Source organism: Sabethes cyaneus, chromosome 2 (genome assembly GCF_943734655.1).
Source record: "Sabethes cyaneus chromosome 2, idSabCyanKW18_F2, whole genome shotgun sequence".
NCBI lineage: Eukaryota > Metazoa > Arthropoda > Insecta > Diptera > Culicidae > Sabethes > Sabethes cyaneus.
Genome location: NC_071354.1, coordinates 237,236,276 through 237,262,626, shown reverse-complemented (window position 1 = coordinate 237,262,626; position 26,351 = coordinate 237,236,276). Strand labels below are relative to the sequence as shown.

At 40.1% G+C, this 26,351-nt stretch overlaps 1 protein-coding gene across 1 annotated transcript in view; it reads right to left on the bottom strand.

Annotated features, from left to right (window-relative positions):
• Nucleotides 1–26,351, bottom strand: part of LOC128737786 (uncharacterized) — a 146,169-nt gene that overhangs the window by 49,353 nt on the left and 70,465 nt on the right. Inside the window, exon 2 of the mRNA XM_053832493.1 lies at nt 18,201–18,307. The gene's annotated coding sequence lies outside the window, so the exon portion shown is untranslated. The remainder of the gene's footprint in view (nt 1–18,200; nt 18,308–26,351) is intronic.

Genomic DNA, 26,351 nt, shown 5'->3' with positions numbered 1-26,351 from the left:
GGGCAAGAATAACCAACCAACCAACCAGCTAGCTTGCTGGGTAGGTATGAGAAAGCACAACAGAAGAAAAACAGCACTACCTTTGCGCTGCTAACAACCACCACCCTTTTCCCATGCTCCCCATCTTCCTGCCGGCCACCCGGTTCCCAAGCGCGCAAAGAGAGGGCAAACAAAAACTGAAACAAAAAGAAGGCAAAAAAAAAGTGGACGACGACGAAGAAACGAATGGCGAATTTAGGTCAACGACCTTGACAATTCGTTTCAAGTTTTGTCTGTCGTCAGCCAGCAACCAAGCAGCAACGCAACGGGCGGCGAACGAGTTTCGTGTGAAATGTTGTTGTCAGGAACAGATAGGAATTAAATGGGTGCTGCAGCCTGCAGCCAACCGGCCAGTCCGTGGACAACAATAATATCCGTATCAGCAGCAGTAGCGAGCAGTATCACGCCCCGTTTTGGGTACGTTCCGTGGTCGTTCACTGTCGAGTTGGTTGAGGTCGGTACAGGCACTATGTACTAAATGCAGTCAGTGGTGATACGCTATCGAAATACCGTGATAAATTTTGCGGATACTTTGGTCCTCGGTTCGGGTGTCACACACCCGTCGGTTGTGGCCACTGTTTAGGTTTTGTACGGAAGGAATTGCTACATATTTTATCTGTGTCCAAAATTTGACACTATGTGGTTAAGGCGTTAAGGGGTGTTTAATGGGGAAAGCAAACGATAAATTTATTAGACATACAACTGCTGCTGTTTATAATAATTATATGACTTAAATGTGCATTTTATCGAACTTCTCGATGTGATCATGATTTCGAATTGGTAGGAAAGAACACAGTAACAAGCCATGTTAATGTGGCTTAACAAATAGTGCCGAAAGCAACTTTCAAATATTTACTCTTTTTGTTCCTCAGGGTAGAAATATGGGACCTATATATTTTGTGACTTAAATAAATGATTTTTCCAAACTTTTTCACCTTAAAAAATACAGAAAAGTACAAGGGTCCCTGCCTAGTGGCACGGGCGCAGGCTTGACGTAGGACTACGAATGTAGAGCAATTCGTCTCCCAGTGCACAATGGGCAAAAACGAGCTCGTAATCCCAAGTATTAGAAGCCGCTGGTTTGGAATCTTACAAGATACCTATTCTTATGTAAAAAAAATGCGGGTAATCGATTGGTGATGGTTTCATCCTGCGCAGACTTCGGAAAGTGGTCTATTTTACCCTATTTTCCCCAAAAATCATGATAAAAGCTAATTCAACGGTATAAAAACTTAAAGGCCGCCCGTGAAACGAACTTAAACAGCTTCCAAATTTTGTCAAAACATCAGAAGAATCAAATTCCATCCATTCCATACTGTGCGAAATGCAAGAAAAGTCCATTTTGCCCAAATCACCCCCATATACATAGATAACCTAATTAACCGTTTTATGTTTCAGCGGAGAAACATTGTTTTCCCTCGGCCAACATCCCGCTAGGCGCTTGACGGGGTTTGAATAAATTGTGGAAAAGCGAAATATATTTTGTAAATTCTTTTCACCGTATTTTCAAAACAGATATGTGAGTGATGTAAAACGCTGCTACAAATTTTCAACAAGTAATATCCTGCCTATAATCGCCTATCAGTCCCATATGCATTTTCATCGTTTTTGAGTTAAATATCAGATTCTCTCTTTTTCTTGCTTTACTATCCATTAAGAATACAAAAAAGTTTATTATTACAAAAAGTCTGAAAAAAATATGAAGACAATTTGTCCCATCTTAAAAATAATCGCATATCAGTCCCACCAAATGTTTTTCCTTGGTATGGCCATATATTTTACTTCAATAAATCATCAAAAATCATCAGTTAATTAATAAATACAGGGTTGTTTCAAAGAAATTCCACATGAAAGTTAATTGAGTAATTATTTAACTTTCATGCACCTCAGATTTTTCTTCACAGGATGTTAGTATTGGTCAAAACAATTAATTTGGAGAAGGTCTTGAAATATTCTATCTTGGGTTTTTTACAAAATTCAATTTTCAAGGTTATATAGGGGTCATTCCCTCTCAAGTGATCATATCCGTTGTAATCGACCACTTCCAATGTCAACCAAATTTGGTATAATTACTTATTATGAACCCACATTCAATTTCCTAAAATTTTGAACGGATTGATCAATCCCCCATGCAGTGACATGCAAAGAAAAATGAGTTTTTTCGAAAATCTAAGAAAATTGGAGAAGCGTCACTGCAAGGGGGATTGATCAATCTGTACAAAACTTTAGGAAATCGAATGTGGGGTCGGAATGAGCAATTATACCAAATTTTGTTGAAATCGGAGGTGGTCGATTACAACGGATATGATCACTTGAGAGGGAATGACCCCTATATAACCTTGAAAATTGAATTTTGTAAAAAACCCAAGATAGAATATTTCAAGACCTTCTCCAAATTAATTGTTTTGACCAATACCAACATCCTGTGAAGAAAAATCTGAGGTGCATGAAAGTTAAACAATAATTGCCTTCGGACATAGCGTGGGCCACTAATGACACGTGAGGTCTTCAAATATTGGAACTCTTATACTTGATTGGAACTTGATTGGTTGGAAATGGTTAAAATTTGAGAATTCTTAATACCTCGAAACAGTGGACCCCTCGTTCGCAAAGGGGCTCGATGGTTTAAAAAAAAGTTAAATTTTTAGCAAAATATTGAAATATATATCATGAAATATTTCCTAAATTTGCAATGATACAACTAATAAATGGAACAGTTCTGTAAAGAAAAAGAATAGGTTGAAATTCCCGAAGTAAAAATTAAATTTTTTGGTGGTCATCTTGTATTTGGTCACTTTATTGGATTTTATGACAAAAATCGCCGTTTTCACCATGAGCACCTCAACCGATTTTCATTTTAAGACCACCATTGAAAAGCTGAGAAAAAATGCTATTCGCTGAGAAAAAATGCTAGCTATTTCTATCGCAGAACGGTTGCGACTGAGAATAGCTGAAACTGATATGCGATTATTTAGCTACTCGATGGCCTAAGTAATCGCATATCAGTCTCCACATTATTTTTCATTGCACTTTTCACGAAAAATGCAATGTTTTGATAAAGAAGTTATATTAAGGGTCTATTTCATTATATTATGTTGAAAAAATAGGAATAAACTGCGCTCAACAGGTAAAATAACCAAAACAAGAAAAATACCTTCAAACGCTGTTTGCTCAACTCGATGATATTGCAGATGGGACTGATATGCGATTATAGGCAGTATCCTCCTGTTGATATCGCATTTGCCGTATAACGAAAAATTACATCAAAACCGCCCTAAAATAACATTTGCACATAACTCAGTAACTATGCTTCGTAAGCAACCAAAGTTTACGTTAGATTCAATCTGTCAAAGCAGTCACCCATCCATGCAAATGTAGTCAATTTACTCCAAATCTGCACCGATAAATCATTGAATCGCACTTTTACCCTATACTCTATAGCATGACACATTAAAAATTAACTACACGTCTCCATTTTCGCTGCGACCGATGGAGGTGCCTTGTTCAGTATGACAGTTATCCGAATATTTCGCTTTGTCGAAACTATACTGAGCATGATAAGTCCAATCCCAAGTCCTAACATCAAAGGATCAAAATTACGGAAATCAGCACAGCCGCAACCGAAGGAAATCCGAGAATCCTGGCAACCCAGTGGTACTAATGGTACTGATACAGTATTTTCGAAGGAATCTTCAACAGTCTTAGTGTTTTGTTAGGACTATTGTGGAGAACTTCTAAGCTTACAAACCTGCGAGTAATGACAAAGTTTTTCCAGATCGAATTTAACATGAAAAACCAATGCTAATTTCATCTCTAATCGACACTCTTGAGAAAAGTGTGTTTGTTTAATCACATACACTAGTTGGTTTTCTCAAGTCCCTACCTAGCGCCTCCTCGAAGATCTAAGTCAATGATAACGATCCATGACTATACTTAGAAATGCTTCATGTACATACTAGTGCAGCTAACTATGCGTCTCCTTTTTCGGTGGAACCGATGGAGGTACCTTGTTCAGTTCGACAATAAAGCTTATTCGGAAACATTAAAAATAACTAAATAGAATGTTCTATTCGTCTCGTTAACGATCTGAGCTGGTTTGCTTGCTCAGGAGCTATATTGATTCGGAAATCGCTGCTATTCAGGAAGCTTGATGACCACCAAATTTAGGAGAAGAGGCCGTAGACTTTTTGGGGCAGTCCACGCACCCGATGACGGTGCGCTGTCGAGGATGGCACACGCTCAGCTGGTGCTCGAGGGGATTGGAGAACGGTAGCCCAGGACCAAAGGTCAAGTTTCGATAACGGAATGTAGCACCTACGCTTTACTTTCTTTTCTACTGCCAAGTAAAATTTTAAAATGTTTTGTATGGGACATTTGGAGAACTAATTGTTACCTACAATATTGTTGCGTTAGGTCTTGCTCTATGTTATGTATTTACGAGGTATCTCCGGGTCACACCCGTTAGTGGATAAAGTGCATCGTATTTACCAAAAACGGAGCAATAATCAATGCAACTATATTGTAGGTAACAATTAGCTCTGCAAATGTTCCATGCATAACTTTTTAGGTCGTATTTTCTCGATTTCGAGTTCTGAGTCATATTTTTGTTTTATTTTCCGTAGTAAATTGATTCAGGCGGGTCGCCTTGCTAGGGCCCAATGACCTAGTTCCGTGATAGGGCTGCACTCTTAGTTTTATTGCCGAAACAACACATTTTTTAATTTGGACGGTTGCTCTGGATCAAATGCTGTTATGAGCCGCTCCTAATATGGAGTACATCTGCCCACTTGGTTGAGGAATCGTCAAACCGTCAAGTGCACGTTAGAATAGACATTCAAGGCTGCCAAGGCTATTCCTCGTTATTACACTCAGCACTCGCATGAGTGCTTCTTTCCGTCTTGGTCTTGGTATGTGTTTTTCTTGGTTTCTTGGTTACCCGATCTCCGCTAAGGTTGCTCGTATTCCGGTTAGTACCACGAGGGGGCTGGGTTAAAAAGCTAAGGACCACTGCGGGGTTTATTTTATACCTATAGATACGCCAGGCACCAACGTTACGTATCATCCCTTGGCTGAGACGCTGTGGCCTATTAAGCACTTACTTTACTTTATTGGCGACGGTCTGTTATCGATCCTGCGCCGAGCGAATTATGGTCTTTCAGAACTGTCGGTCCTATCATATCAAACCTATAAAAATGGATTTCTGTCTGTCTGTCGGGATGTTCCTTATAGAATCGAAAACTACTGAACCAATCTTCTCGCCGATGATAAGCATGTAGTGCCATGATGATTTTTTTCCATGATGAATTAGGACCCCTTACCAAAAAGGTAAGGGGGGGGGGGGGGGGGCTGCCATACAAATGAAATACAAATTTCCTCATAACCCCAGAACTAATCAAGCAAATAAAACCAAATTTAGCATGTGGGTGTTTCTGCAGGCATTTTTTTTCTATGGTGAATTGAGACTCCTCCCTTCTTTAGGAGGGGAATTTTCTCCATAAGAGGAGGGGTTTCCATATAAATGAAATACAAATTTCTTCATAACTCGAGAACTAATCAAACAAATGGAACCAAATTTGGCATGTGAAGGTTTTTGGAGGCAAGAATTTTTTTCTAAGGTGAATGAGGACCCCTCCTAACTCCAGAACTAATCAAGCAAATAAAACCAAAGTTAGCATGTGGGTGTTTCTGTAGGCAATTTTTTTTCTATGCTGAATTGAGACCCCTCCCCTCTTTAGGAGGGCAATTATGGCCCCTCTTCCCTTTAAGAGGGGGGGCTTCCAAATAAATACAATAGTAACACAAGATGATTCAGGGCGAAACGGCCGCAGGTTGCGAGTGTTGCCGGCAACCCGCCGTCGGAAGCGCCGGTCACTGCGGGGGCAGCCCCCCTCCCCCGTAGAGATCACCTCTATCTAAGGTTATTTATTTTCCTAAGTCTACTGACCTATATAACTTACCTTCAGTTGAGTCCGAAGGGTCACCCCTGCGAAATGGTACTTTCCACGAAAACATTTTTCGTGAAATGGTACATCTCGCGTAAGGTTTTTCGCGAAATGGTATTCCGCGAAACTCTATATTCTGCGTTATGATCTACCGAGAAGTGGTGTTCTGCAGAATGGTGTTCGGCGAAATGGTATATAATCATGGCGAATATTTTAATGCTATCCGTTTTATTGTATCAGGCTAAGCAATGGGGGAAGTTGTTTTCTGCCTTACTATGAGGAAAATTTGTATATTAAACCACCCATGAACTCCTCGGAAACTTGCAAAACTCAAGATTGTGACAAAGGTCATCCGAGATTCACGATTTATGTACAACACAGTTTAATTTGTGGCAATACAAAGCTTGTCGGGTCAGCTGGTTTCAAATAGAAAGAAAAACATTTCATTCGTTATCAGTTGCTTGAACACACGAAAAGTATTTCTCAATTCCTCCGCAATCTATTCCGGTTGATACTCAAATTCCGCAAAAATTAACATAAACAATGAATCCACCGTTTACGGGCATTTCGAGCCTATTTTACTGCACGTTGCTTTATAATATTAGGGCTTGATCCCAAGATCATAGAGGAGGGAATCAACCATAGCTCCCATATTGGATTTGTCCGAAAATGAGCAATACAAAGAATGCAACACAGTACAGATCTATTAATATGTTAGAGAAGTTCTAAGAAAAAAAACTCTCGAAATCGTTGTCAAAGGACAGTTTTAGAAATTCGCTGATTGATGTTAAAGGACTAAATACGGCAACACTGTGGGAGTACCTCAGGAAAGTGTCTTCGGACCGCTACTCTTTATTTTCTACAAAAATGACTTGAAAGGCTAGTTGGGGTGCGGAAAGCTGAAACTGTTTGTTGAGTGTACCACAATCTATTGGACCTGTGACTGCTTAGATGCAGTGATTCAAGTAGCTGAATCATGAATCTAAAACAGATCGCTGAGTATTTGAAAAAAAAAAAATGCTGATAATGTTGAACTCGCAACTAGCGACGAACTAACAAGGTCTTAGGCTTAAACGATTTTTAAGACTTGACCCTTCTTTGCCGATAGACTTCGCAGCCGGTTATTAGAGTATAAGACAATTACGGACTAGTCAGTGATTCTACTGAATCTATACAACCAACAACTTTTATGCTAAATATGTTCCAACGAATGTCAGCGAAACAACGAATATTCTATAACAGCTTAAAATTCCTACTTGAAAATTACTCTTCTATAAAGGCCTTCAAATGTAGAGTTGTAAATTGGTATCTAAAATTCTAAAATCAAACTTATCAAGTCAATCAGCTGCCAATATGCACTGTCAGTATTATAAGAAGGAGAACAGTAAAATAACCGTATATTACGTCAAAACAACCATTAAGTAGCATTTAAGAAATGGCAAAGAACTTCGATATTATTGGAATTCTAGAGGTGTTGAGAGCAGTGTTGAAAAATTCATAGCAGCAAAAATGAGATTTCAAGCACCATGAAATTTCAACCTTGATCAGAAGCACCGAACTTACATATGAATTTCTCTCGCTATTATATGCGATGTCTCTGTTGCTATGCGATGTGAACCAAATTCAGCTGTGAGCATTTTGCTTACTTCTTCCACAGCTGGCATTTCATACCTACAACGAACCAGAGAGCGAAAGAGAATTAACCGCCAGAGAAAACATCAGCTGCGAAAACCGCTAGCACACATTCATGAATGAAGATGGCAAACAAATTGGCAGAATTTATATTTTTCCATCGCGGGAATCGTCATTTTGTTAACTAGAAAGTAAAAAGCCTAATAAGAATTAGATAAACATGTAGTTTAAATGTGTGTTTAAGTTTAACTTTACGATTTATTTGGAGATTCATTCTCTTACGCTCAGTCACAGTGACGTATCGCACGAGAGAATACCTATGCTGTTCAAGAACGAATTTGTATGTATAGGTGTATAGCTCCGGGTAGCAGTTGAAGCAAAGCATGCAACATCGCGAGTACCGCAAGGCAGTCATTTGGGAACACTTCTTTCCCATCTATTGATGAATGAACTGCCCACTGCAATTGATAATGCCTATCGCATTAATTTTCACCGACGATGAGAAGCTGTTTTACTCGGTATGAAAGAAGGAGGATAGCTTATAGCTCTAAAGTGATCTATAAATTATTTGGCCGGACTTGGGAGTTAAATCTCTAGTTTCCAAACCAGCAATTTGGCGGATTAGAGCGAAATCTCTTGTAGGGTTATGTCTCTGACTGACACCTTGGAAGTTGGTAGGCAATATGCGTCGAGAGGTTGACAAAGCATTATCTTCCAAATTAAGCTAACTGCAAAATACCTTTGATATTCAATTTTTGCTCTACCAGAAAGGAATAAAATTTTCCTCAGTGTAACATTCCGCCAGAGAACGCGAGTGTGATGATAAAAAACCCAAGTACCAATACTGACAGCACGGAAATCATCAAGGCAACTGTTGCAGTTCGTTTATAATGGACCGCAAAGCACAGGTTACTTGATCTAATGTTGATCTGGCTGTTAGTGCTGTGCATATGAGTTTGAACTTTTGTCACTCTAATTGTATAGTTAAAATTAATGGATTCTTAATTATTTCAATTTCTTTACTATTCAGGATTTACTTTACTAGGTAATTAAAATCTAATGAGGTTTCGAGGATTGAATCTTAAATAGCTGAAAGTCAAGTTCATAATAACTTTCTAAATAACTTAATTGCACAGGAATAGAACTGTTGTCAAACAGAGTAAGTTCTTTGCAGTTCAAGGCCCGGAAGTCCTCACGGCCTTGACAAGATGAAATCGATAAACCCCTCACCAGGGACTTTGTTAAAAATAAAGAACCTCCAGCTTAGTGTGAGCTCCTGCTCGCGATGAAGTTTCCTAATGCTCTCTCATGTTTTATTCAAAACCAACGGTCAATATGTGTCGATTTATACATCCGAACTGTAGCCTGTGCTGTGCTGTAGAAAATCTCCATGTTGATTGCGTCGTTTGGCATGCTGTAAGTCATCTTCATGCACATCACGTCACCGTCTGCCAGCCATAACGTTGCGCTATACGTTCAAGAAAGCACCATCTCAACATCGGCTCCAACACCGACGCCGACGACCATGATGGCGATGATGGCATTCCCGTGTACGCGCCTTACGGCCATATGGAAACTAGAATATGTGCTGTTTATTAATATTAGATGACACTTTGCGCCCAACCTCACCATTCTCGTGCCACTTCCACGCACGCACGTCTTCCGTGGTAAAACCGTGAGGAAACGTTGCCTGCTTTCCGTTTTGTCTTAAGGCCAGAGTCTAAACAAAAACTCACCGACCCGCATCGTCTCCCAGCGCAGCGGCCCGGGAAAGGTGGAAGTCACGGTTACACCACCCGCCACCGCAGTGGTCGGTCGGTGCTCGAGGACGACGACGGCACACGGCGCAGGCTGGCTGGTGGTATGGTGGGTGATTATTTTCAAACACACGCGCTCTCATCTGGCAGCCGTATGTGTACCGTCCGTGCCGAGGGGGTCTGTCGCCCCCTGTCTGGCAAGCTAGCTAGCTGAGCGCTAGCTAGAACGGAATCGTCGTCATTCGCCGCGAGCGTTATTTATACTACACATATAGACGACGACGACGACGACGAAGACGACGATTGACCATTGGCAGGCATTTCGCGGCACGATTTTCCGAAACTGCACCGGGTGAGGACGAACAAAACGACGACAGTAATGTGGGTTGGGGCCACTTTTGTTTGCAGAAAACATTGCAAAGCACTGCGACATGATTTTCTTCGCGAGGAGTCGCGCAAGCAAAAAAAACCTTAATACGTATAACGGTTTCGGTCAAATAAGTGTTTCAGCTTTCTTTGCCTTCCACCAGAGCAGCGCTCGCTGCTGATCAGGCACTGTGTAAATTGGGTCTTTGTTTCCGTGCTGTGAACCAGCACAGCAGGTGAAAATTTGGTACATTTGAATATGACAAAAGAAAAACAAATTCCGTTCAGAAATGACGTGGTCAGCAGCAAAGCTGCTCGACAGGAAAAAAGTGTCTCCTTATATTCCTTTACCGACGCAGATACTGCGAATTTTTATTTCAAACACTACTCTGTTTTGACCAGCTGGAAATCGACCTTAAAATTGTAATTGAAATTGGACGTAAATTGAATTTAAATTGATCTTGAGATTAGACTTGGAATTACATTTGAAATTAGACTTGAAGTTGGATTTCAAATTCTTCTAGAAATTGGTCTTGAAATCATAGTTTAAATTTCACCTACACGTGAAACTGAATTAAACTTGAAATTAGAGTTAAAATAGGACATGCAATTGGACTTGAAACTGAACTTGACATTGAACACTAAACTAGACTTTGGAGATGGACACGAAATTAAACACGAAGTTTTACTTGAAAATAAGATTAACATATGAGTCATTCCACGTCAAGTGACTGAGAAAAAGTTCCAACGTGTGATCGGCCTTTACGGATTTTGCCAGATTGTTCATATTAAATAAGAATGTAAAAGTCTAAAATTTGGTACCGGTTGGACTTTCCCGTTTTTGTCAAACCCTTTTATTTTCTTTTGCTTATATCTCCGGAAGTATTAGGCTTAGAAAGACACTATTTACACATTACCCAAGAAATTCGAAAGAGCAGTACTGCCAAATATTTTTAAACTCAATTTGAAAACTAAATTTACTTGTTTCTCTCAATGAATACAATTTGATCTCAAAAATTCCAACTCCATCGTGTTTCGCAGACTTTTTTACATAAGAATCACTCATCGCCCCGAGGTATTTCTTGCCGATCCCGAGATATGGCGTTTAAAAGCAAGCAATCCCCCATTTTGTAACGAAGAGCAAAATAACTTTTTCTTGAAGCAGTGATTCTCTACGCAATGTAAAATACTTTGCCATACCGGTAAAAGTTTTTCTTAACAGTGTTGCCAGCCCTTCTTTTTTCGTACATTCTATGGAAGAATTCCTTTTCCAGTCCCGTTTTTCCACTTTTTGTTCCGTTTTTCTTTCTTTTCTGTACTATTGTCTTGGTTTTTGCGCTAACTTTTCTTCATTTTTCTTCCGTTTTCCTTTACTTCTCTTTTTCTCTCTTTTTCGTCGTTTTATTGTCCTTTTACCTTTACCTTTATCTTTTGGCCGTTTTACCAGTTTATATTATATCTTTCTCCTTTGACTCTTTTCTCCCGTTTGACCTCTGTATCACCTCTCTCTCTCTCTCTCTCTCTCTCTCTCTCTCTCTCTCTCTCTCTCTCTCTCTCTCTCTCTCGCTCTCTCTCTCGCGCTCTCTCTCTCTCGCGCTCTCTCTCTCTCTCTCTCTCTCTCGCGCTCTCTCTCTCTCTCTCTCTCGCGCTCTCTCTCTCTCTCTCTCGCGCTCTCTCTCGCGCTCTCTCTCTCTCTCGCGCGCTCTCTCTCTCTCGCGCTCTCTCTCTCTCTCGCGCTCTCTCTCTCTTTCTTTTTCTTCTTTTCCCTTTTGGTTTCTCTTGTTTTCTGTTTCGTTTACCTTCTTTGTCTTTCCCGTTATGTCACTTTTTCTATCACGTTTTTTTTTTCCTTTTTCTGTGCCGTCCATTTTTTACCTCTATTTGTTTCTTTTTCCCTCCTTTTCGCTCCTGTGATTCCTCATTTTTGCCCGCAGTTTCCCCTTCCCCCTGTTTTCCTGACCGATTTCCCCCCTTTTTAGTCCTGAATTAGCTCTTGTTCTTAACTTTTGTCTCGTTTGACGTCTTTTTCTGTCATTTTTTTCCTTATTTTCAGGTTCATTTTTTCCCTTCCCAGTCTTGTTTTTGTTTTCTGGAGTGTAAATTCCTTTTTTTGTCTTCGTGTTTTGTTATTTCTCTTCTTTTGTCCTGCTTTTGCTCCTTTTTAGTCACGTTTTGTTTTATCATTTTATCCCATTTGTCTTCAATATTCCTGCTCTCGTATTTTATTCCTTTTTTTCCTCTTATATCTGAGAAGACTCTCTTTTATCTCGTTTTCCCTTCCATCGCATCAGGATTTTGTTTTCGTTTTTCGTTTTTTCATGCCAATTTTTCTTCTTTTCTTCTCTTACTGGTTTGTGCAGTTTTTGTCACCTTTTTCCCCGTGCTCTTTTCAGTTCTTTTTTTCTCCGGTAGCAGCAAGAGACCGTCTACCTCTAGATCTATCAGTAATCCATCATCTGTAAATATTCGATGAAAACTTACTTGTTTTTTAACAAGAAAGTGCTAAGTTCATGAGATATTATGTTGTGAATAAGGTTAATACAGTAATGTTCCGATTTTGTTAGCTCCCGATTTTGTCTACCCCCGTTTTTATCAGCTTATAAGTTTTGTTTAACATTTGTGCTTTTTTTTGGGGAGAGTTTTTGAATATAATGCTGCCTTCTTGCGAGTAATTCGGGGTCAAAATTAGGGTATTTTTATAGTAAAAATCCTATAGTTCCTAAACAAGCAAAGATAGAGGTATACTACAGTCAACAATGTTGTGTATTTTTACTATTTGTACAACTTTGTGAAACAGGAAAAAGTCATATAACGACTACAAAAACTGCTAAAATAGAAAAACTGATTTTAGGGATTTTTCATTTATGAGAAATTGGATTTTTCTATCTTTGCTTAAGAGATAGAAGGTTACAGTCTTCAGCAAAATTTCTTGTAATAATATGCTGTAAAACTTTGCAGAACACATCAATGTGTTATATTGAAACTGAAAATTTGAAAATTGATTTCCACTGGACGACAGAACTTTTAATTTTAAGAACCTCTTCCGAAAAGTTCCATCAACCTAAAACCACGTGTTCCCGCTCAAAGCTAATGCGCACCAAAAAAAGGTGCTAGACCAGTGTGCTGTGCCCGGTTCATTGAGCTTTCGGTTGACCAATTGAGGGTTAAAATTTAATTTTTAGTAGAAGTCTTCGATATTGCAAGGTCTTAAGTCTTGAATTTTGAAAAAAATTTCGAAATTTTTTTTCCCGATTTAGTCAGTTTCCCCATTTTGTCAGCCCAAAATTCAACATGAAGCTGCCAAATCGGAACATTACTGTACTACCGTTATAAAAAATTAATTAAACACCTGACCTCAATATAAAAATCAAGACAAAAACATGAGATTAATCTGCTCTTTTCTGCTGTTTTTATTTCGTTTTTCTAGTTCCGTTTTTCCATTGTTTGTTTGTATTTTTCTTTTTATCTGTACCGTTGTTGTGTTTTGCTCTCACCTTCCTTCTTAATTCTTCCGTTTTTCTTTTAGTCTCGGGTTTTTGCTCAGTCCCGTTTTTCTTCGTTTTCTGTCCTAATTTTTGCTTATTTCCAGTTCCAGTCCATTTTTCTTCTTGTTTTTCACTCATTTATTTAAACTTTCTTTCCCGTTTTCTGTCTTTCTCTTCCTTTTTTACTTTTCTCGTTGTAGTAAAGTAATGTTCCGATTTTGTCAGCCCCGTGTTGAATTTTGGGCTGACAAAATGGGGAAATTTTTTTTCGAAAATTTTTCAAAGTTCAACACTTATGATCTAGCAATATCCAAAACTTCTACTAAAAATTAAATTTTAACCCCCAATTGGTCAACCGAAAGCTCAATGAACCGGGCACAGCACACTGGTCCAGAACCCTTTATGGTGCGCATTAGCTTTGAGCGGGAAAACGTGGTTTTAGGCTGATGGAACCTTTGGAAGTCTTTCTTGAAACTAAAAGTTCTATCGTCCAGCGGAATTAAAATTTTGATTAATCCCCCTAAAAGTGCAATAAAACAAATATTTTTCTTCAGTTTCGAAATAACACATTGATGTGTTCTGCAAAGTTTTACAGCATATTATTACACGAAATTTTGCTGAAGACAGTAAACTTCTATCTCTTCAACGAAGATAGAAAAATCCTATTTCTCATAAATGAAAAATTCTTAAAATCAGTTTTTCTATTTTAGCTGTTTTTGTAGTTGTTGTAAGACTTTTTTCTGTTTTACAAAGTTGTACAAATAGTAAAAATACACAACATTGCTGAAAGTAGTATACCTCTATCTTTGCTTGTTTAGGAACTATAAAACTTTTACTATAAAAATACCCTAATTTTGACCCCGTATTACTCGCAAGAAGGTATCATTTTATTCAAAAACTCTCTCCAGAGAATCAAAATAGCTTCAAGCAGGCTTAAAAGTTCTATAAATCATGTTTAAAAGCACAAGAATTAAACAAAATTTATAGGCTGATAAAATCGGGGGTAGACAAAATCGGGAGCTGACAAATCGGAACATTGCAGTATTCGCCTTTTTTCTAACTTTCCTCCTTCTCGTTTTTCGCCTTCGTCTGCTCCGTATTTACACTTTTAGATGCGCCTTTTTTCTGCTTTTCTGTCATGTTTGTTCTGTTTTAGACGCTCTTTTTCCGTTTGCTCTCCGTTTTTCTTTTTTATCTTTTTCGTCTTTTTCATCCCAGTTTTACCTTTTCTTTGATGCGTTTTGCCTGTTTTTATACTCTTCTGTGACTGTCTCATTTTCCCCCTTCCCGTTTTCATTTTGTCTCATCATTCTCCTTTAAAATCCGGATTGACCTCCTTTTCCTGTACTTTTCGTTTCCTCTATCGGTTTACTTTTTACTCTATCGCCATTCTTATTATTCCGTTTTGTTACTCTTATTTGGTGTTCCGTTTTCCCTTTCACGTCTCGTTTTTTCTTTGCAGGTTTCCTACCTTTTATTTGCTTCGTTTTGCCTAATTTACATTTTTATTTTTCTTCTTTTCTATCCACTGTCTTTTTTTCTTTTCTTTTCTGTCGCATTTTCCGCCGTTTTCAGTACTGATTTTTCTCTTGGGTTTGGTTCTTCTCCGTTTTGTTTGTTGTATTTTTTCCCCGATTTTTCTTTAGTTTCAGTCCCGTTTTTTCCTCTTTATTGTCACGTTTTTTTGTTTTCTGACTCGTTAACTCCTTTTCTCTTTATAGTTTTCGTTTGTTCCTGTCTTGTTTTCCTTTTCTGTTACGTTCTGATGTTTTTTTTCGCTTGCCTTGCCACCATTTGCTACCTTGGGAAATATTTAAGCTCAAAAAAGTACTATTTTTCACCAAAAAAGCTCAAAATCTCCGAAACTTCAGAAAATAATATATAATAATGTTCTACAAATTCGTAGATTTTAGCAAGATAACCAACTTTCTAGAACACTATGAACACATAAAGGTTGACCAGAATAAGTCAGGGTTTAAAAACTCTTTTAAAGGGTTTGTCCACATAGACAAACTCTTTTAAAGGGTTCATAGACAATTTCCATGAAGAGATACAAGTATGGTGTCTTTAACAAAGTTTTTTGTATTGATGTTTACTACAATTTTGCCGAAAGTACCAAACCTGTATCTCGAATATACGAGAAAATAAATTTTGTATCTCACGTTTAAGGGAATTAATCGTCCAAAGATTTTACTCACAAGGAGGGGCTTGTAATACCAAGAAATGTTCCTAAAGACACTACATGCAAAAAACTTCACGTTTCGGCGCAATATCACGCGATCATGTTTTTCGCTTTTTGGACCACTGTGCCCTGTACTGGCTCTATTATGTCAAAGAACATGTGTGCCAAGTTTGACGAAGAACCGTCCAGGCATTCCGGAGTTATGACGCTAGAATCTCTTCCCCCTTTTGTCCCACTGGCGCTTATGGATCTGTTTGATCTCCAAAAATCCCTGCAGCAGTGGGAAAGAGAAACGTAACCCTTTACATATTTGGGCTTCTCCTCCCCTTGTTGGGCACCATCCAAATGCCCAGGCATGCCAAATTTTGTGGAGAACGGTCAAGGCGTTATTCCGCCATAACTCCGGAACGCTTTGACTGTTTTCCACCAAACTTAGCAAACATGGCTGGATGATAAAAGGGGCTTTCTGAAAGGGGGAAAACATTAACAAGGCGGAGGTTCAAAAACGTTAAAAAGACTTTGTCTCACTTTATATGGATTACCGACAAGAAGACAGATTTACAAGTGGCTGGGGACAGATTGGCTTCCAGGTTTAGCTTGGATGCAACTCACATTTGACGCTACAGTTTTACTGTCGTTAATCACCAGACTGCAAACCATCGGTATCAATATGGAAAAATGGGAAACATCCTTCATCAGGAAAATCGTTTCCTGATGCAAACGAACCAAGCGACCGCGTTGCCGCACATCAGCAGTCTATCCCGCCAGAAACGTCAAACACTTGGAACAATTTGATGAGTCACAAAAATCTAAGTTCACCATGAGCTGTCCGTCGTCCGTCAGGCAGGGTTTCCTTCTTGTTTGCATTTTTTCTTCTTTTTTTCTCCTGCACGGTCTGTCCCAATTACGAATTCACGCCAGGCCAACTATGTATTGTATACATATACTCTCTAGTTACCCACCGAAGAAGCAAAGTAGCTCAAAAAAGGTGCACTATTTTATACACTAGTGCTCCACACTATACAGTGTTCTTCAAAACCGGTACGTATAGTTATGGCAAACATCCCCGTTGAAGGCAAAGCGAGTGCGCGTCGAGTGCGGCGGAGTGTGCAATGGCAAAAACAGTAACAACCAACAACTGGTTTCATCGGTGAGCTGCGGGAATGTTGGCTGCACGGTGGCTGATGAGGGCAACAGCAGCAGCGGGGACGGCGGCATTGAAAGTCGTAAATATACAGCCAGAGCCAGAGCCGAATGCACGCGACGCGACCGACTACTGCGCTGCACGTATGTACTCTGTACGTACCCCGACGCTGCTGCTGCTGCTGCTGCCGCAATATCACACATTGTAGTGGTGCTCGTCGCAAGTACTAAAAAGTTGCTTCGCTTACATAAACGAGTTAAAACTGCGAGGATCGCGTATGCCTGCATGCATGCCTGCCTGGCCTGGCCTGCTGAGCTGAGTCGATTCGTGACAACCAACAAACGACGCGGTGGTATACTACTGAAGGGTACATCGGCGGTGGCGGTGGCGGCGTCGTCGTCATCGTCGTCGTCGTCGCCGCGATTAGCGTGCCAATATTTACTGCGGCAGTGGCATTGGGTCGACTCTCGGGGAGGTTTAGACTTCGAAGGTGATACTTTCTAGTGGCGAACGTGACAGCTCAAGTGGCATTGTGAGAAATTAATTACGACTGACAACGAGTGCGCGACGAGCGCTGACGGGGGAAACAAAGCAAAAAATGCATTTGAAATATATTTCGAAAGAAATCTTTCCCGTACAATTGTAAACAAACACTATGGGCAGCAGCGCTGCATTCAATGTGATCAGCGAAGCGTCTAATTTGCTTCCGCACTCAAACACAATACTCGCACTGTCGAAGAGGAGTGTCGCCCTAGTGAACTGCGCTGCGCGCAGCGCTGCTATTTCTGTCAATCAATCGCACACAACAACCTTTCCGCCCGGGCCAGGTTCGGTGTCAACCAGGGTACCGCCGCGCCGCGCCGCACCGGAGGGCGCACGTTGCATAATAATTGCGTGCGAAGCAGGCGCCGCCACTGGCGGTGGCATTTCACGGTGCCATTTAAACGATGACATTGCGTGGAACTTATGAATTGTAATTAAAATCATTCGCGGAATCCTCCGGTGAATGGTCGAACAATAAGCACGGGCAGCGCATCAGAATTCCGCGGAAATTAAGCGAGATTGAATTTATACATTTTTCGTGATTCACTCAAAGCGAGGAGGGAGGGGGAGTTGATAACGATATGACTTTTTCCCACTGGAGGGGGGAACGTAATTTTCGAATGGCCATCAACCCGAGCAATAATGCTTCTGGGAAAGCTCTCGGTGAAAGAACGCAGTTTCGCCAACATAGAGTGGTGAGCCTCCACCCCACCTACCGTTGTTGTTGTTGTGCTGGCACAAAAAGTCATCTCCATGGTGACTTCGGCGCACGAGGAAGCCCATCGTTAGCAAATTGATCGCAGAAAACCACGATTTGAGTTTTTTTTTCATCATTCATCATCGTTCATCATTCAGTCAGAATCATCATCGCCACTTGAGCGTTAACAAATGCGCCTTCTGTGGCATATCGGAGTAACAGAAGGTGATTAAAATGTTTATTTTTGCTTTCCTCACCGCGAGAAAAGGCTGTGATGTTGTTCTAAAAATGGCTGTTTTTCTACCTCGATAGCCAAAAACCCAGGTTTTTGTTCGATGGTAGAGGAACGACGGGAAAAATTCAATTGTCGAAACGATCCGGAATAAAAAGGGACATTAATGAGCTTTACTCACCTTGCTAACAGTTCGATGACTTCTGCCGATGAAAGTGTTGGCTATTGATTCTATTGCGTACTATGCTTCCATCGTTCAACGATGTTTGGTGGTATTTTATCGAATATCTGTAATGAAGAACAAAAGATAAAATGATTAGAGATATTTCTGAATGCGCGTTCAAATTGTTTGAAAATCTCAAATTTTTGATATTCATTCGAGCGTACGCCAACGCACGTGGCAGCGTTTTAATCTTCAGTACGGACTGTTTCCCAATGATTTTGGATACTTTTCCCCAGTCTTTTTACAAAAATAGTAAAATTAAATCCCAATCGATGCCCAAAATGTTTTGATCGGCCTAGCCGTGGAACGGTTTGGAGGATTCATCGTCTTCGGTATGAATTCGACTCCATTGGCTTTGTACCAGGCTAGCGTATTTGTCGTGTATTGCAACTTACGATTAGGTTCATTCAATTTTCACATACATTTGATCATCCATTTACGCGTTAGCACTCCGATCTTTCACACAACAGTTTGCAATATAATTTACGGGCTCTTGGTCTGACAGATGCGGGTTATGTTGCACTTCGTTTGAGATTCTTTTGCTTTTTATATGCAGTAAAATCCATTGTTTGTCTTGGCATGGTCAACGTTGTTACTCTTCGATGTTTCAAGCTTTTTGTCTACAGCTCAAATGGAAGCATACTTTTTAGGGAGAAGCGAACAATGCCCACTAACACGTGAGCGAGTATGAAAAGCGGTTACATCACTGACGCGAACGTACGACAAAAAACCGCTGGTGCTGTGTGCATACATTCTGCTACCTACACACTCGTCGCGAATGCACAGCCTCGTAGCGTCTTTCTGCATAACTCACTCACGAGGCCAGCAACACGTGAACAGCCAACAGCCCGTGAGGCACACGGGATTGTATAGATACGGATTTTGCATTGCTTTTTCTTCTCGTCTTAATCCTACGCCCTCCCTATGCATACGCGGCTGAGAATGCGAGCCCTCGCGAGCTGACAGCTAAATACACGCTGGCAATAACTCGTGCATGAAAATATGAGAGCGAGAAATGCTCATATCGGCTATCCATGAGTGCGGGCTTCGCAACACTATGGGCTATGGGCAAAAACGAGCGAAAAAGCAGATGCAATTAAGGTACGGCCTGCAGGCTGATAAAATATAGGTGGTCCTAAGTAAAATTTTCCGGAGAATCTCGTGGTGCCCACCCCTTTCCTGTTTGCCATCGGGAAGTGCCCCATTTTGCTCATTTTCCCTCAATTTTTGACATTTTTTCACACTTATTGGACCGCCAATCGTATCAACCACGTTACACTTGATGCTTTGTTTGTACTGTCAGCTTCACATCGGAGCGAAGAAGTTAGACATCGTGAGGCTCTTCACAACCACCGGATATAGCCGATCTGGTATTTACAACATCCTCTTCTTTCTGGGATAAGCTTCAAACGGAAATCTGGTACTGGCCGCCCGATTACCCGGCGCTGCGTGACCGTAAAACTCTATAATTATTGAAAAGAGAGGTCCAAGAGCAAGGTGACTCCATCGATCTGGCCTTGGGCCTAGAGGAGGTCGGAGCAACCGGGCAAACAATGAAGAAGTACCTGGCCAAAATGAACATTTTCATGCGCAAGCGTCTTTCGAGGCCGGCCGTGTGTAAGCAGCAGGCCCAGAAAGAGCGGCTGAAGGTGCTGGTGAGAAGCATCTGTCCGGCGAAGTGCGACGTCAAGGTCATAATAGATGACGGACACAGTTACTGGCAGGGTACCGAGTACTTTACGTTTCCCATCAACAGGGTAATCGATGACGTCGAATATATCTCACACCGAATTCCCGAAGAAAGTCCTTGTGTGGCACTGACCACTGACCATGGTTAAGATTCCGACCAACTGCTGATCACGAGTCAGCTCCTCTGACACCAGCCAACGAAATCATCTATTTTTTTCATGTTTCGAACTCCATATGGTAGTAACAGAGTTGCGTCGTTGAAGAACGGCCTGAATAATAATATTGCTCTGAAGAAGTTTGCTAAACTTGGGTTTTCTCAACGTCTTTGTCGCTGGTTGGAGTTATACTTGAAAAATAGGAAGCTACAAGTTAAAATCGGATCATCGCTGTCTGATTTTTTCGTTAATGAAACTGGAGTTCCCCAAGGTAGCAACCTTGGCCCGTTGTTATTTTCACTGTTTTTTAATGATGTGACAGCTCTACTTAACGATAAATGTAAACTGGTATATGCTGACGACCTAAAAATATACGTCGCTGTGAAAAGCTTGGGCAACTGCTACGTTCTACAGTCTTTGTTGAAAACCTTTACCAATTGGTGCCAAGAAAATAGAATGACGCTCAGCATTAATAAATGTCTCGTAATTTCATTCCACCGTAAACAAAGCCGTGAAGTTTTCGAATTTGACTATCGTATTAATGATCAGATACTTGAACGTGTGGACTGTATCAAAGATCTTGGAGTTTTAATCGACACAAGGTTAACTTTTCGGAACCATCTCTCAGCAATCATCGATAAAGCAAATAGACAACTGGGATTCATGTTCAAAATTGCCAAGGAGTTCGACGACCCACACTGTCTTCGCTCATTATACTGTGCACATGTCCGATCTCACCTGGAAAATTCTGCAGTTGTTTGGTCACCTTATCGTGCAAACTGGATTAATCGGATAGAGGCTATCCAACGCAAGTTTGTTTGGTACGCCCTTAGGCATTTACGGTGGAATAACCCACAGAACCTTCCACCATATGAAGCTCGCTGTCAGTTGCTGGGATTGACAACCCTCGAAAAGAGAAGGAAGGTGTACAAGGCTGTTATGGCAGCTAAAATTCTCACGTCAGAAGTAGATAGTCCCGCATTACTAGAACAATTACAGGCAAGGGTATTGCCCAGAAACCTTCGTCAACGTAGCGGATTTCTGCATATGCCCATCAATCGTTCAGATTTCACGAAGAATTCTCCTATTCAATCGATGTGTGCAACCTTCAATGAGTTCTTCCACCTGTTCGAGTTCAACGAGTCGTCATCGGTGTTCAAACAAAAGCTGCTTAAGTTACTTAACTCATCTATTAGTTAGTAATATGTTCATTTTTGTTTATTGTGAATTGACCATTACGTTTTATTTTGTAAATTTGTATGTGCGATGCTCTATCCTTAATTATTTTTGACTACTATTGTGAGCTTTTATAATTCGAAATGCTAGTTAAACGATACTGGGTTTTGTGCCTATTCGAGAATGACTCCACAATCGTTTTTTCTGATCAACTCGAACGGGCTTTCCTAGTCATTTACATTCATGTAGACTATTAGTCGGATGAATTACATTATAAATAAATAAATAAATAAATAAATAAATAAGGGGCCCATGCTACTTCCTTGTGGCACTCCTGAATTATTGATAAACTACGAAGACCGTGATCGATACGATCAAAGGCTGCTTTTAGATAAGTGAAAATGACGTCAATTTGTGCTTTCAGTGGCATTTTCGAAATACACGGTGAAGCAAACTTCAGTAAATTGGTACATACAGAACGGCTCGGCATAATCCTGACAACTTTGTCTTAATCTATAGTGCATACTGCAATTAAATTTTAATCAGTCTTTTCAGTCGACTAGCAAATGGGGATGCAGATATTCCAAACTCGAGTACCGATTCGACAGAAGTAAATATGCGAACCGTCTTCGAGCGAGTAGTAAGTAGTTGAAACCCTAAGTATCCATCACCACCACTATGGAAGATTCCTGAGAGTGAGCCGTATCAACCTTTTTTGGACTGGCTCAACCCTTAAGTTTCAAGTTGCGTCGTTTGGTGTCCATATCACTGAAGCGTTTTCAAGGCTTGGTCTAACAAGGGAATATAATAATATAATGCCTTCAGGCAGTGCGGATCCACTGCGGATGCGGTGCGGACGCGGCCTTTGGCACTTTTGAAGCCAAATTGCCGGTTTGCCTAGGAAATAATCAACATCTAGTACGCATGGGAGCTGAGTTTAGGATGCAGGCCCCCTTGCAAATGATTACAAATGGTGCTCGATACGATACGAACAAAGCGAGAATTCAACGTCGTTGAAGAAAATCATGATCAAAATTGGCCCCAAATTGCTCCCTTGCGAAACACAGAGAAGCAGTAAGAGAGAGAAAGGAACCGAGAAAGAGAGAAAGGAATTGAGAAAGAGAGAGCATTTCAGAGATAGAGAGAGATAGAGTGGGATGAGTTGAGAGAGAGAGAGAGAGAGGAACGAAAATAAAAAGTTATTTTGGACAGCTTCTTTTTCGGATCCACAATAAATCCTGCCCCGGATAAGAGAATGTTCGCAAGGAGCGAGAGCGACGTCCTGAGAGTGGTCTAGGTTTCCCGCCGCTGCAGCGCGCTGGGCTAGGATCAATCTTTTGAAGTCAAAAAAGAAATATATTTTTATAAGAATTTCAATGGGGTGATGTTTGTTTACGGCACGCATATATTTCCAGCAGTTTTGTCAAAAGAAGGACATTTTACCCTACTTTCTCGACACGGAGAGACGTAAAAGTCCATATTCCGGATTCCGCTGACATAAAATTGAGCTTTTTTCGCTAAAAATAAGCTGTCTTCGATTGGAATCCGACGACATTGTGTTTGTTTACGAAACGTGGTTGTTTCCCATTGTTTTGGTCAGATAAGCGGCATTTAGTTTTAGCAATGCTTATCAATAAAAGAGAATATCTCTTGATTTTGTTGGGATAAATTGAATCTTTTTTCACCTCAAGAAAGTTATTTTTATATACTTTCGAACAGTTTGATGTTTGTTCACAGCACCTGTTTGTTTCTTGTAGTTTTTCTCAAATAAAGATCATGCTACCTTAATTTGGCAGCGTTAATTAAGAAAATTTTGCCGCGATCAAATATTCTGTGATCGGAATCTACATAAAGTTAACTTTCTTGTGGCGAAAAATGTTCGGTTTTATTCCACCAGGTTCCAGAGTTATTGATCAATATATCTCTGCACCCCTCCAATCTCCAAGAAGTCAAAAGAGAAATCGGGCTGCTGAAGACCAATAAAACCGCTGGGAAGGACCGCCTACCGGCAGAGCTTTATAAACATTGCGGAAAACCCCTAGCAAAGGCTCTACACTGGGTTATTTCGAGGATTTGGGAGGAGGAAAAGCTACCGGAAGAATGGATGGAAGGAGTGGTTTGTCCCATCTACAAAAAGGATGATCGGCTAGACTGCTGCAACTATCGCGGTGTTACGCTGGTAAACGTCGCCTGCAAGGTACTCTCCCAGATCCTGTTACGCCGGTTGTCACCGATAGCACAAGGTTTCGAAGGGAATTATCAGGCGGGTTTCACGGGGCACTATGGGCCAGAAATTAAAATTTCGAGACAAATATATTTGCGGTTCAATGTGGTTTTCGGCAACTTTTTGAATGAAAAAATTATGCATCTTTTGAAGGGGTCGTCCAATAGTTAGTGTTACTTTAACAACAATTTAAGTAATAACTTTTAGAGAAAATTTTTTTTGCCTTTGTGGTTTCAAAATACTAAAGATAAACCAATTTCAAGTATTTTTTCCGAAGATATTAAACTTCTACCTTTTACCCATTTTCGGCAATAGACCTTTGTTTATAAACGACCCCTCAAATCACATTTCTTCTTGTAACATGTTTATTTCAACAGACAGCTCAATGTGATGTTCTAGACAACATTTTACACATAAAAGAGTACTATTTTTGCTGAAGACTGTTTTGCTTTTTCTGCATTAATGCATTAAATGCATTAAATTCAAAAAGAAAGTTTTTTTCTCCAAAACTTGTAGAACATACTGAAATAAGCAATTTTGCTGAATAAAGTAAATATCTATCTTTTACCGGTTGCGAAATATAATGATGTGTTAAAAAAGAGCACTTGAAAATTAATTACACTCAATAACTTTACACACGTTTATTTTATTGCTTTCAAATGTTCTACAAAGTTATTCAGTAAAAAGACATACTTTTTTTTGGGAAAACTGTTCGACGCTAGGACGAATATTTATTAAGTTATAAAATGTTTGAAAAAAAAAAAATCCGCACTATTCCCAGGTATTTCCAGCCATGATATTCCCAGGTATTCTCTGAAATACACATTTGGGCAGATAGCTTTAACAATTTCCTACAAATTGGTATGCAAACTAATTGCAGATACTTGCTGATGGCTAAGATATTCGGATTTTTCATCAGACGGTTTTTAACCTAAAATCTGTTATATCTTATTAATTAATGCATATAAAGCAACAAAACAGTCTGCAGCAAAAATATTCCTCTTTTATGTGCAAAATATTTTATAGAACATCACATTGAGCTGACTGTTGAAATAAACATGTTACAAGAAGAAATGTGATTTGAGGGGTCGTTTATAAACAAAGGTAAACAATTGCTGAAAATGGGTAAAAGGTAGAAGTTTCATATCTTCACAAAAATTACTTGAAATTGGTTTATCTTTAATATTTTGAAAACAAAAAGGTGAAAAAAAGTTTACTCAAATTATGCATCAATTTTTTATTCAAAAAGTTGCCGAAGACCACATTGAGCTGAGACATGCTGTTTAACCGCAAATATATTTGTCCCGAAATTTTCATTTCTGGCCCATAGTGCTCTCTTTTGGCTTTTGATAAGTTGAAACATGAAATTGCGATTGATAAACTCGATAGAATGGTACTTGGCGGCACCCTACTGCTCTTGCTGAAGTCCTACTTGGCTGATCGGCGGAGAATCACTATCCAGCGAGTTTGTAGCCACGTCCGGTATTCCACAAGGCAGTCATCTAGGCCCGCTCATCTTCGTGCTATATTATAACGATGTAAGGTTTTCGCTACGAATACCCAGGCTTTTTTTTGCTGGTGATCTTAAGATGCTAAAGCATCTCGCAGTCTTGACCTAATCATGCGAACTGCGAGCGGTTTCACCGATATACATTACTTGAAGAACTTGTACTAGATCCTTCGGATCCAAGCAGGATTGGTATATGGGAGAGCAACTGGCAGGGTCGCTACATCTCCCCCCCTCCTCTCTTACGAGCTGTTTAGCACCACTGAAAGAGATGCTCGACAACTGGTGGCAATTTTTCAAGCCAATTTTCAAGGAAGGGGGGGTGACAAAATTTTTAAAAATAATTTGCAATGGCCTTATAAAATTTAAATAAAGTGATATAAAGTTTAAATATTGATATAAAATACTAGTCTTTTGGGTACAAAATTTTTGTTTCCTTGTGATTAGCTAGTGCCCCGCCGCTTAGGGCTAGTGTTGACACTGCTTGATAATGGTGCACGTCCGTCTTCCTGTTGATTTCAGAAATCTAAGCAGGTGTTCTATCGACGATATCGGCGACCGGTCATCGTCCGGTCCAGGTATCCATTTTGTTGTTGTCTGAGAGGTTTTGGGGAATGGTGGGAACTTTGAGTGTGTTGGATGAGCGGAGATTCTTCCTCGGTCGTAACGTCATCTGGGCAGCTTCTCGAAAAAATCGTCGTCTTCATGGACGACACTGTGGCAGTGGCAACACTGTGCTTCGCGTTGCGCGATGTAGCCCCTTGGCTTTAATATTCTTTTTCGTTTTGGCCTCCTGGCCTACCGTATACTTTAGGTGATTTTTGACATATTGATCGGCTTATCAAAGGCTAATCAGCTATATCTAATGGAAGAAGTCTGTGAAATTACGATGGGTAAACCCATGCATCACCCATGGGCCTATTCGGTGGATTGTTGGACTTCAACAGCGGACTAAAAGGGAGTTAGATGGTTTATGTGTTGGTGTTTTTCAAGTGCTGCCAATATACCGGCAATGTAACTAACTTAGTATGGATTTTTACTGAATGTGCTAGAAGCGTTCTTGACGCTTCTGCTTTGCGCTTTTGTAGTAGTGTACGGGTGCTACATTCTTCCCAAGAAACATTTATGCGCTGATTAAACATTTTAGCAGCCATAATTATTCAGCCATAGCTGAATATGCATCGAATAAAATTTATGTAAACAATTCTACAATACTTATTCAGCCGAAATTGGAGAACTAATACAACCTATTTCGTTTGAGACGCCTCAGTGCGCCTTGTTTCCAACTTTGCACAAATTGGTTATTTAAAAACGCACAAAAGCTACATTACAGCTTCAAAGCAGCTATTAACAAGCCC